The 13,071-nt window shown below is 42.8% G+C and overlaps 2 non-coding genes across 2 annotated transcripts; one reads left to right on the forward strand and one right to left on the reverse strand.

Moving 5' to 3' along the window:
- Positions 1 to 5,497: 5,497 nt before the first annotated feature.
- Positions 5,498 to 5,570, reverse strand: trnak-uuu (transfer RNA lysine (anticodon UUU)). The gene has a single exon. It is a non-coding gene; the product is annotated as a tRNA-Lys (tRNA).
- Positions 5,571 to 8,521: 2,951 nt separating this feature from the next.
- Positions 8,522 to 8,594, forward strand: trnak-uuu (transfer RNA lysine (anticodon UUU)). Its single transcript has one exon. It is a non-coding gene; the product is annotated as a tRNA-Lys (tRNA).
- The last annotated feature ends 4,477 nt before the right edge of the window (positions 8,595 to 13,071 follow it).

Genomic DNA, 13,071 nt, shown 5'->3' on the forward strand with positions numbered 1-13,071 from the left:
CGAACAAATGTCTTAAAAAATCACGTTGAAAAAGGTGACAATACGTTTTTGTTTCTTTAACGTAACCTTACTTTTGCCTGTAAAGTTCACATTATTTTCTGTAGCCGCAAATCCCCAATATTTCTGCTGTCTCCCGAGAAACACAAGCGTGGAGTCAAATCATATTAAATAACACAACACATCTATTAATTTAACACCCAGATGTGACAGAACACATGTAAGACTTACACACAGCTTTTAATATGCTCTAGTGAATTTGCAGGTGTCCTGGGGAGGGAAGAGAACTGATATTAAGGAAATACATATTTAAAGGGGATGTAAGTCTTAAATGTGTTTTGTCACATCTGGGTGTTAACTGAATAATTTTCTAGCATTATTTATTGTGTTTTGACTCTATACTTGTGTTTCTCAGGAGACAGCAGAAATATTGATGTTTACATTTCTATTCACATTCCCGGTGATATTGACTGAGGTAATGCAGAAGCATGTTCTCTATAACAATAAACGGTGCGAGAAGACAGGAAGAAAGGCACCGCTAGGATTTGAACCCAGGATCTCCTGTTTACTAGACAGGCGCTTTAACCAACTAAGCAACGGCGCCGACAGAATCCACCTCTTTTACTGCGACTTGGACACACCGCTCTGAGACACCTGCGTTCAGTAAGCGCTGAGTCGGCTGGCTGAGCACGTTGCCTCCTTTACATTCAATAGGAGCCCCGACACTAAGAGAAACGTATAGAAATGGGTTTTATCCGGCACTTTTCATGTCCAATGCGCTTGACATCTCCCACGGGCGACAAAGTTCATTTACGACACCTTTCTTTCTTTCTTCTTTCAGCAGGAGTACAATAATGGCAACAACATGTTTGGAGTTCGGCATTTCATTTAGTCTGCGGAAACATCGTATCGGAATGAACTGCCTGAGATAAAAGAGTAATTGCGGCTTCAGATTTCGTTTTTACAGAGCATTGCGTTGTTCTGCTCATGCTGACTACACGCTTTAGATATGTCATTTACTGCAAGCGTTGCTTTTCCAGGTTTTTCTGAAATTCCTCGCATTTGAGCCAGCACTAAAACATTTCATTCCCGTCGCTGAATACATCGTGGAAACGGTATTTGCAACGGAATGCTGTCACACATGAAACATTTTCGTTATTCGGTTCTGAAGTTTGAAAATGAAAATAAAACGGGGGTCACTTCATAGGCTTGAAAGACGTCCAAGCAGCATAAAAACCCGCGAATTCTTACAAGGGCTGCACCTTTCTTCTGCTGCTTTTATAAATCAGCCTTAAACATTTGAATGCATACCTTACTGCTGCTAATCACATTCACGTGTTTACGAAGCTTTTTTCTGTCCGTTATGTTTTTGCTAAGCAGTTTCTCAGTTTTCCTCGTACTGTGATTGTCAGCGAGCACAACAAGACTGAAACAGTGTAAAGGCAGGTAAAAAAGTCAGGGTAAAACGCCTGATTGTCGGGAGTGGGATTTGAACCCGTGCCTCTATTTGGAGAGCGAAACACAAAGCTTAAAAGACACGAATATGTAAATTTGCTGTTTTAAACCGCTCAACTATCCTGAAGAAATGGGTGCGGATTGTATCAGTCACATCCGATTTTCCGTAAATTTAGGACGATTGATACAACTGGACGAACAATTTGTGGCGTTTAGCATGACATGGAAAACGGCACCGGAGCGTTCGGGTCCGGACTACAAGACTCAGAAACAGTTTTTACCCCCGCACTATCAAACTATTAAACTCCCAGCCTCTCTCACTCTCTCCTCACCTCTCACCTATGATCTGAACCTCACAGTGCCTTCTTTCTTACCAAAAACCCAAACACACATTGAAAATCTACCTCTACCATACATGTCAAAAGCTCACTCCCCATCATTTCTATCCCTTTATTTCATTCTTTTGATGCATGTTTTTGCACATAACCTGTTACCTTTTTGTTGTTTTGCACACTGCCTGTTGTTGTTTTTTGCACATCGGCTGTTGTCTCTGTCTTTCTTTTGTTATACAATTGTATTGTTGTTGTGTTTTTTTCTTTGGACTACTTATGTCCGAGAGCTAGCTAAATAGCATTTCGTTATACCATATACCTGTGTATGAGTATAATGACAATAAACTTGGACTTGAACTTGAACTTGACATAGTCTTGCAGGCAGTATATTATTTTATCGTTTACTCGTTTAAAAAAATGGTCTTCTTGTTCCTAAGTCAGATTTTTAGTGCTTTCAACCTGGACTGACAGCTCACCCGATCTGTTTGTGATCAGACCATGGAGTGGGGGGCTGTACCAAGCGCACGTTCCTTCCCAATGCTGAGGCGATCATTCAGAAGATGGTTGTGAAGAGAGACAAGCTTTGTCGACTAAAAAACAAGGCAGGATATGCAAGAATACTAATCACTGGCGACAGTTATGCTCTCTTACTATTGAGACTCTTACATTGCGAGTTTTTTTGAAGACTTTGAAACTAAAGGAAAGTGGAGACAAATGAAACAGGCACGGGTGGGGTGAACCCACGATCTTCGGTTTACAAAACCGACGCCTTACCACTTGGCCACCGCACCTTCGAGGAAATATGGGAATAATGTTGTTCAAATTATTTTTTTCTGAATCTGGTTTACATCGCCTGGAGGCAGCAACAACAATAAAAGGGATACTTAACAAGGAGATACGCTGTAGCAGTGCGACTCCAACAGATGCTCCTGAAGAGGCTGGAGGTTTAAGCCAGCTCCTTAGAGCACTCGGCCACGTTACTCTCAACAGCGGCTCTTCAGCTCTTGTTGTTTGACCTAGTGTTTTTATAACGCGTGGAATTGACCGCAGCTTCGTTTTCTGAGATGCTTTCTCTCACGTGGTGAAATCTCGACCTCTTTGGCATCTCTGGCTATAGTTCTTCTGTAGAGCAGGCTTTCACACCTCTGCTTTTAGTGCCCTTGAAGTCATTTTATTTTTACAAGAAGACGCATTCCCTAACGATCTCTCCTGTTTTAGAAATGCTTCATAAGGCGTGTTTGATTCAACGGACAAACAGTATACTAATTGTACAATGCAGATTTATGCGGCATTCGTACTGGATTTGAGTGGGATTCTGAAATACTTCTTGCAAAGGTATTCAGACTTTCTTGAACCTATAATAAAAAAACAGACCTGAAACTCCCTAACTTCCAATCTCTGATGTTGCTGTCCTTAAACTCGGACGTGATGTTCTGCAGACGTGTGCATAATGTCCTGTTTTCTTACAGTGTAGACATTTTGCTGTTCACGCTCCGCATTCATCTGCTTTGTGCATTGTTAGTCCGCACCTGTAACATGTAATGTCAGCCGTCCCCTGTTCTTCTATATCTCTAGCATGACTGCGTCCGGCTGCTCGGCTTTTGTTTGTAAAGTTTGAGCGAGCGCCCCGTTCAGTGTCACTTTGTCACTGTGGTCAGAAAGCATTCTTGATTCTGCTTGAGCTGCTTCATGAATTCTAGCGACTTTAAGAGCTCTTTCTAAAGTCAGCCCTTCCTCCTGCAGCAATTTATAGTCTCTTATGTGCACATTTTTCCACAAGTTGATATCTTAACATGTCAGTTTCCAATACTCCAAAGTCACAAGATTTAGCCAGTTCTCTTAGTGCAGTCACAAAAGCAACAACAGATGCGTCCTGAGACTAAGTTCTCTGCCTAAATTTATGCCGTTCCAAAACCACTTTTCTCCGCGGTGTAAAGTAAGCGTCTAAGGCAGCTACAGTCTGTTCATATGTACCTTTTTCTCCAGGGAGGTTGGAGAAAATCCGCTGCACGGGAGCCCCGATACAGTGCAGTAATGTAGCACGTCTCACGGCATCCTTAGCTTCTGTAGATCCACTGGCTATTTAAAAAAAATCTGTACGACTCCATCCATATCTTGTATTCTGTATACAAATACGGAGCTCCGAGGTTCAGTAGAAGCGGTGGAAAAAGCTGAGCATAAGCAAAGCTTCTCGGCGCGGCTGCCATATCTTCCATGGCGCAAGCTAAACGAAAAGTCCGAAAATTCAGAAGTTCGTTTCTACCAGCAAGAGAACTAAAATCTGCAGTGTTCTGCTCGCTTTGAGTCCGTCAAGCACTCATCTGTCGTCGCCATAAATGTTGTGTATCTAAATTTAGAGACGTTTTATATTATTTTAACTATTTTATTAACTACACAGATCACGCCTTTACACCATATATTCCTGCCTTCTACTCTCTCGTTCTGTTGTCTCGCGATGTCTACTCACTATACTACATTTAGCATGACTTCTTGTTGCAGTTGAGCTCAAAGCTGGAGATGATCTCCATATTCTACCGCACTAACTAGTACGAAACGTAGTACACTTTTTAAGTGAAGTCAGGTTGTTAAAAAATTAAACCAACGCCCTGTCACAGAAACGTACCCCACTCTCCGGCGCAACAAGCGGGGGTACTCAGCACTATACTAACGAGGAGCGCTTGTCAGCAGCTGAGCGTCAGCTCTGTTTACTGTCAGCACTCATTTCCAAAGACTTTTTCACCTGCTCTCAGCTTTTAAAGACAGTCATAAACGCTCAAGAAGTAATTCATGTCAGTTGGAAGTCTGTTTCTGTTGTCTCAGCTCTTGATAAAGAAAAGCCGTGCTTGGAAGACTCCCTCTCTGAAGAATTTTCCGTCACCCTGCGAGGGAGAAGAGCCATCAATCACCGAGGCAACCACTGAGACAGTTAACATTAAACACGTGAAATGCGAGATGTTGTGATTTTTTTCCCGCTTAAGGCTTCTATCGTTTCTACTCTAACGAGAAAGACCTCTTTATTAGAAGTGAGATTTTAACAAACGTCTCCAGGGTTAACTGCGACCTGAACGCAACGCCTTAGACCACCAGCCATCTTGCCTGTGGTACTTAGAGCAGCGCTCAATAAAAATGATCAGAAACCGAAAGCGCTTCTTATGCGGATCAGTATATTCCGATTCCACTGGTTCTGCAGAAGAAATAAGAAAAGACGAACTCAAAGCACTGTGTTGCCATTACGGGTACTCTGCGGCTGCTTTAAGATCTACTCACACCGTGTTGCCATTAAGGCTACCTAGTTAAAAAAAAACTTATCGTCACCTTTTTGAACGTGATTATTAGACACCCGTTAAATCTCCACCGAGTTTTCTTGAGAGATCGTTCAGCGAGCAAGTAATAAAAACTACTTCGCTTCCAACCTCTGCTGTCACTGTAAACTCGAACGTGATGTTCTGCAGATGTGCAGTGTGCCTTTCCTCTTGTCGTATTCAAGAGTTCTCACTGTGTGAGCTGTATTCTACTGTGATTTAATTTAGATGATTACGTGGAGTAGAGTGACAAGATCTACTTGAACATTTTCGTTTTTTGAAATGAAACACTAAATACACTACTGTAAATACAAGTAGTGGACATTTAAAATAACCACAGTACAGCTAGAAGAGTGAAAGATAAAAGACTACTTAGAATGACATTCCCAATAGACTTAAGAACTGTACAACCACCCGGACAGGGACTTGAACCCTGGGCCCTCAGATTAAAAGTCTGATGCTCTACCGACTGAGCTATCCGGGCTCTGAAAGAAAGTCGACACTGTCGGGATCCTCGCAAGTCACCTGTCTCTTGTGCCGAAGAGCAGTCATACCGGACCCGTCTGGAATGACCACTGACAGACTTTATCCAGAAGCGACAACACCCCTCCCAGTAGAATGAGTGAGAAATACAGCATGACATGGGTAGTTAAGGGGCTCCCACAATCCATCTTTCCTCACGTTACTGATTTTTTTCAATAGCATTTTGACCTTTTTTCACATTCAGATTTTTTTCACATTTAATAAAATCTTTTAATCAACAACATTAAAAAGAAAACAAATGGAACATTTTTTGGAACAATAATTAAAAAAAAACTTTCAATGCCTTGGTTGTATACGTGTGCACACCCTTTATAAAGGGAGTTGCAACAGTGCTGAAATGTAAAGAGCATTTCTGTAGAGAAAACAGCCTTTTTCCTGCCTTGATGTTAAGCTTTGGGAGCCTGTCTTTTAGAAATTCTATTTTATAACACCTTGCACAGCCTCCCGGCAGACTAACAAATATTTTTTTGGAGAAATTGGCTCACACACTGGAAGACACTAACCTTTATTTACGTTAGAGTATGTAAAACTCAGGCTTTAACAGATGTTCATGATGTTTCACACGGGGTGTTACCTGTTGTAGTGTTTCAAAAGATGTGTTAGCGGACCACAAATTATCTTGAAAAGATTTGGGTTTGTACTGGCTGGGATTCAAACCCGACTCAATTATTTGGAAGGCGCCTGTACCACCAACGCACTTCCGAGAAGCACCTGCAAATTGTCACAATCCTCTCTCTCACCTTCAAAGTTATGGAGACACAGACGTCCAATGAAAACTAATCTTATTCACTCAAGGCTCCACTCTTTTATTGTGATGTCATTTTAATTAATTTTAGCTTTGATAAGGTGTCGTTTTTGCCTCTTAAAGTTAAAATCTGCTCCTTTCTTCCTGGTATAGAAATAACATGTTCCATCTTTGTTTAAAAACACCACTAAAAGTAAATTATTCAGCTCTAACGCCTGTGTCCATTGACAAGACATCTCAAAAAGACTTATCAAATAAGAACACGATCCTTCCTGTTACCATTCCTGTGGTTGGGGCGTTGTTTCACCCTTTTATTTTCTTCTACAATATTTGCAGACAGGGCTTTATCACTCGAGTTGTACAGAACAAGTGTGCATCGGTCCATGAAAATCATCAGTAGTGCTGTTTTTCTATGCATAGTTTAATCAAGAGCACTAAAAAGATGCAAAAAGCTTTCAAATAAAACAGAATTGAAAGACAGTCGAGTAAGAAGGTAGAAAAAAAGCACTCCCCCGTCTGGGAATTAACCACCGTCGCACGTGTGACTGGATACAAAAATAATAGATTAATTTGTGCCCAGTCTCTTGAAGCTTCAATGCGATTATTTTTCCTTCCTTATTTCTTCATTCCCATGAATTTACTCTGTAGTAGAGGAAACGTGAAAGTGGGAAACTGCAGGCATTCTTCGTGAGTGGTGGATTGTGATCAGTGAGCATCTGGACAAGTCTGTTCCATTACCGTTTCCATCGGGGATGTAGCTCAGTGGTAGCGCGCATGCTTTGTATGTATGAGGTCCCTGCTTCAGTCCCCGGCATCTGCAGGTGCTTTATATTACAGTACTCACATCGCAATCTTCTTTTGAGTGAGAACTCTTTGCTTGTGTTCAGAGAGAGCCAGGTTTACACAACTGAATGCAGGCACACTCGACGTGCTGCAGAATTGCGCTGCTGTTTTAAATGTACCTCATTTAGTTCTGTTAAATCCTAAATTATTTGAACTAATAATTTAGTTCAAATCCAGGAAATCCAGAGATTGCTTCACACTTGCCGTGGCTGTTGCAGAAAACACCTGTTGAATCTCCCCCGGGATTTCTTGAGAGATCGTTCAGCGAGCGAATCCTCCTTCTGAACTCCGCACTAAACTGAAAGCTTCACGAACTCCTCACTGCGTCTCCTGTACTGTTACGAGTGCTCTTGTGTAGATGTGAAGTACAGCCATAAACACACTTTAAACTTTTTCCGTTTGTTAATGAAAATGCAAAAGAGCATGACAAGTATTAATCGTATAAAATATCCATGGCACAACTCGAGAAAGTACTGAAGGACTACACATCGACTTTTGATGATTACAAGAGATTCAAGAAACACAACCGTCCACACCTGGGTTTGGATCCTGAACGCTAGAGTTAAAAGAACATAAGCGACGGATATGACCTATAAACTCTCTAAATTGTCTTATAGTTTATGAAATAAAACAATTTCTTAATAATTACCTACTGATGATAGACGATTTATTGAATTTTAACAAAATCACAATTACAAACTTTTTCGGATAAACTGTTATTCACATACTCTAACATAAATAAACGTTAGTGTCTTCCGGTGTGTGAGCCAATTTCTCCCAAAAATATTCGTTAGTCTGTCGGGAGGCTGTGCAGGGTGTTAAGAAATAGAATTTCTAAAAGACAGGCTCCCTAAGCTTAACAACAAGGCAGAAAAATGCTGTTTTCTCTACAGAAATGCTCTTTACATTTCAGCACTGTTGCAACTCCCTTTATAAAGGGTGTGCACACGTATACAACCAAGGCATTGAAATATTTTTTTTTAATTATTGTTCCAAAAAATGTTCCATTTGTTTTCTTTTTAATGTGGTTGATTAAAAGATTTTATTAAATATGAAAAAAATCTTAATGTGAAAAAAGGTCAAAATGCTATTGAAAAAAATCGGTAATGTGAGGAAAGATGGATTGTGGGAGCCCCTTAACTACCATCTCATGCTGTATTTCTCACTCATTCTACTGGGAGTGGTGCCGTCGCTTCTGGATAAAGTCTGTCAGTGGTCATTGCAGACGGGTCAGGTATGACTACTCTTCGGCACAAGAGACACGTGACTCACGAGGATCCAGACAGTGTCGCCTTTCTTTCAGAGCCCGGATAGCTCAGTCGGTAGAGCATCAGACTTTTAATCTGAGGGCCCAGGGTTCAAGTCCCTGTTCGGGCGGTTGTACAGTTCTTAAGTCTATTGGGAATGTCATTCTAAGTAGTCTTTTATCTTTCACTCTTCTAGCTGTACTGTGGTTATTTTAAATGTCCACTACTTGTATTTACAGTAGTGTATTTAGTGTTTCATTTCACAAACCGAAAATGTTCAAGTAGATCTTGTCACTCTACTCCACGTAATCATCTAAATTAAATCACAGTAGAGTACAGAACACGCAGTGAGTACTCTTGAATACGACAAGAGGAAAGGCACACTGCACCTCTGCAGAACATCACGTCAGAGTTTACAGTGACAGCAGAGGTTGGAAGCGACGTAGTTTTTATTACTCGCTCGCTGAACGATCTCTCAAGAAACCTCGGTGGAGATTTAACGGGTGTCTAATAACCACGTTCAAAAAGGTGAATATAAGTTTTTTTTAACTAGGTAGCCTTAATGGCAACACGGTGTGAGTAGATCTTAAAGCAGCTGCAGAAAGAGTACCCGTAATGGCAAAACAGTGCTTTGAGTTCGGCTTTTCTTATTTCTTCTGCAGAACCAGTGGAATCGGAATATACTGATCCGCATAAGAAGTTCGGTTTCTGATCATGTTTATTGAGCGCTGCTCTAAGTACCACAGGCAAGATGGCTGGTGGTCTTAGGCGTTGCGTTCAGGTCGCAGTTAACCCTGGAGACGTTTGTTAAAATCTCACTTCTAATAAAGAGGTCTTTCTCGTTAGAGTAGAAACGATAGAAGCATTAAGCGGGAAAAAAATCACAACATCTCGCATTTCACTTGTTTAATGTTAACTGTCTCAGTGGTTGCCTCGGTGATTGATGGCTCTTCTCTCTCGCAGGGTGACGGCAAACTTCTTCAGAGAGGGAGTCTCCCACACACGGCTTTTCTTTATCAAGAGTTGAGACAACAGAAACAGACTTCCAACTGACATGAATTACTTCTTGAGCGTTTATGACCGTCTTTAAAAGCTGAGAGCAGGTGAAAAAGTCTTTGGAAATGAGGAAATGACTGCTGACAGTAAACAGAGCTGACGCTCAGCTGCTGACAAGCGCTCCTCGTTAGTATAGTGCTGAGTACCCCCGCTTGTTGCGCGGGAGACTGGGGTACGTTTTCTGTGACGGGGCGCTGGTTTAATTTTTTAACAACCTGAGTTCACTTAAAACGTGTGTACTGTGTCCTACGTTTCGGACTTGTTACTGCGGTAGAATATGGAGATCATCTCCAGCTTTGAGCTCAACTGCAACAAGAAGTCATGCTAAATGTAGTATAGTGAGTAGACATCGCGAGACAACAGAACGAGAGTAAAAGGCAGGAATATAAAGTGTAAGGGCGTGATCTGTGTAGTTAACAAAATAGTTAAAATAATATAAAAACTTCTCTAAATTTAGATACACAACATTTATGGCGACCAGAGATGAGTGCTTGACGGAGTCAAAGCGAGCAGAACACTGCAGATTTTAGTTCTCTTGCTGGTAGAAACGAACTTCTGAATTTTCGGACTTTTCGTTTAGCTTGCCCATTGGAAGATATGGCCGCCGCGCCGAGAAGCTTTGCTTATGCCCGGCTTTTTCCACCGCTTCTACTGAACCTCGGAGCTCCGGATTTGTATACGGAATACAAGATATGGATGGAGTCGTACAGATTTTTTTTAAATAGCCAGTGGATCTACAGAAGCTCTGGATGCCGTGAGACGTGCTACTGTACATTACTGCACTGTATCGGGGCTCCCGTGCAGCGGATTTTCGCCAACCTCCCTGGAGAAAACGACTGTAGCTGCCTTAGACGCTTCCTTTACACCGCGGAGAAATGTGGTTTTGGAACGGCAAAATTTAGGCAGAGAACTTAGTCTCAGGACGAATCTGTTGATGCTTTTGTGACTGCACTAAGAGAACTGGCTAAATCTTGTGACTTTGGAGTATTGGAAACTGACATGTTAAGAGATCAACTTGTGGAAAAATGTGCACATAAGAGACTATAAATTGCTGCAGGAGGAAAGGCTGACTTTAGAAAGAGCTCTTACAGTCGCTAGAATTCATGAAGCAGCTCAAGCAGAATCAAGAATGCTTTCTGACCACAGTGACAAAGTGACACCGAACGGGGCGCTCGCTCAAACTTTACAAACAAAAGCCCAACAGCAGGACGCAGTCATGCAAGAGAAATAGAAGAACAGGGGACGGCTGACATTACATGTTACAGGTGCGGACTAACAATGCACAAAGCAGATGAATGCGGAGCGTGAACAGCAAGATGTCTACACTGTAAGAAAACAGGACATTATGCACACGTCTGCAGAACATCACGTCCGAGTTTAAGGACAGCAACATCAGAGATTGGAAGCTAGGGAGTTTCAGGTCTGTGTTTTTATTATAGGTTCAAGAAAGTCTGAATACCTTTGCAAGAAGTATTTCAGAATCCCACTCAAATCCAGTACGAATGCCGTATAAATCTGCATTGTACAATTAGTATACTGTTTGTCCTGAATCAAACACTCCTTATGAAGCATTTCTAAAACAGGAGAGATCGTTAGGGTATGCGTCTTCCTGTAAAAATAAAATGACTTCAAGAGCACTATAAGCAGAGGTGTGAAAGCCTGCTCTACAGAAGAACTATAGCCAGAGATGCCAAAGAGGTCGAGATTTTACCACGTGAGAGAAAGCATCTCAGAAAACGAAGTTGCGGTCGTTTCCACGCGTTATAAAACCACTAGGTCAAACAACAAGAGCTGAAGAGCCGCTGTTGAGCGTTACGCGGCCGAGGGCTTAAACCTCCAGTCTCTTCAGGAGCATCTGTTGGAGTCGCACTGCTACAGCGTATCTCCTTGTTAAGTATCCCTTTTATTGTTGTTGCTGCCTCCAGGCGATGTAAACCAGATTCAGAAAAAATAATTTGAACAACGTTATTCCAATGTTTACTTTAAGGAGCAGTGGCCAAGTGGCTGTTTCATTTGTCTCCGCTTTCCTTTAGTTTCAAAGTCTTCAAAAAACTCGCAATGTAGGAGTCTCAATAGTAAGAGAGCATAACTGTCGCCAGTGATTAGTATTCTTGCATATCCTGCCTTGTTTCTTAGTCGACAAAGCTTGTCTCTCTTCACACACATCTTCCGAATGATCGCCTCAGCATTGGGAAGGAACGTGCGCTTAGTACAGCCCCCCACTCCATGGTCTGATCACAAGCAGATCGGGTGAGCTGTCAGTCCAGGTTGGAAGTAACGTTCGAAAGCACTAAAAATCTGACTTAGGAACAAGAAGACCATGTTTTTTAAACGAGTAAACGATAAAATAATATACTGCCTGCAAGACTATGTCAAGTTCAAGTCCAAGTTTATTGTCATTATACTCATACACAGGTATATGGTATAACGAAATGCTATTTAGCTAGCTCTCGGACATAAGTAGTACAAAGAAAAAAACACAACAACAATACAATTGTATAACAAAAGAAAGACAGAGACAACAGCTGATGTGCAAAAAACAACAACAGGCAGTGTGCAAAACAACAAAAAGGTAACAGGTTATGTGCAAAAATACGCATCAAAAGAATGAAATAAAGGGATAGAAATTGTAACGCTTACAGCCGACAGGCACTGTGTAAGAGCCGGCGTACCAGAGCGGGTGACGTCACCGCCCTTCCCTGTGATAGCAGGACCACAGCTACTGGGCTGTGGAGAGATCTCTCTTTAGCTCACGGGGCTAGGTCGCTGCAGAGAGACGCGGAAGTCCCGGGTTCGAGCCACCTATACTTTGGGCCGACCAGATGCGGCAAGGGCGCCCGCCTGAGCCCCCGTTGTGTTACATTGGTGTCAGAAGCGGGGTGGGATAGCCCTTCGCCGGGGACGGCGATTTAAGCGGGGGAGAGTGTAACGCTTACGGCCGACAAGCACTGTGTGTAAGAGCCGGCGTACCAGAGTGGGTGACGTCACCGCCCTTCCTGTGATAGCAGGAACACAGCTACTGGGCTGTGGAGAGATCTCTCTTTAGCTCACGGGGCTAGGTCGCTGCAGAGAGACGCGGAAGTCCCGGGTTCGAGCCACCTATACTTTGGGCCGACCAGATGCGGCAAGGGCGCCCGCCTGAGCCCCCGTGCGTTACATTGGTGGCAGAAGCGGGGTGGGATAGCCCTTCGCCGGGGACGGCGATTTAAGCGGGGGAGAGTGTAACGCTTACGGCCGACAAGCACTGTGTGTAAGAGCCGGCGTACCAGAGCGGGTGACGTCACCGCCCTTCCCTGTGATAGCAGGACCACAGCTACTGGGCTGTGGAGAGATCTCTCTTTAGCTCACGGGGCTAGGTCGCTGCAGAGAGACGCGGAAGTCCCGGGTTCGAGCCACCTATACTTTGGGCCGACCAGATGCGGCAAGGGCGCCCGCCTGAGCCCCCGTGCGTTACAAAATGATGGGGAGTGAGCTTTTGACATGTATGGTAGAGGTAGATTTTCAATGTGTGTTTGGGTTTTTGGTAAGAAAGAAGGCACCGTGAGGTTCAG

This window comes from Lepisosteus platostomus, chromosome 5 (genome assembly GCF_059453375.1).
Source record: "Lepisosteus platostomus isolate fLepPlt1 chromosome 5, fLepPlt1.hap1, whole genome shotgun sequence".
Taxonomy (NCBI): Eukaryota; Metazoa; Chordata; class Actinopteri; order Semionotiformes; family Lepisosteidae; genus Lepisosteus; species Lepisosteus platostomus.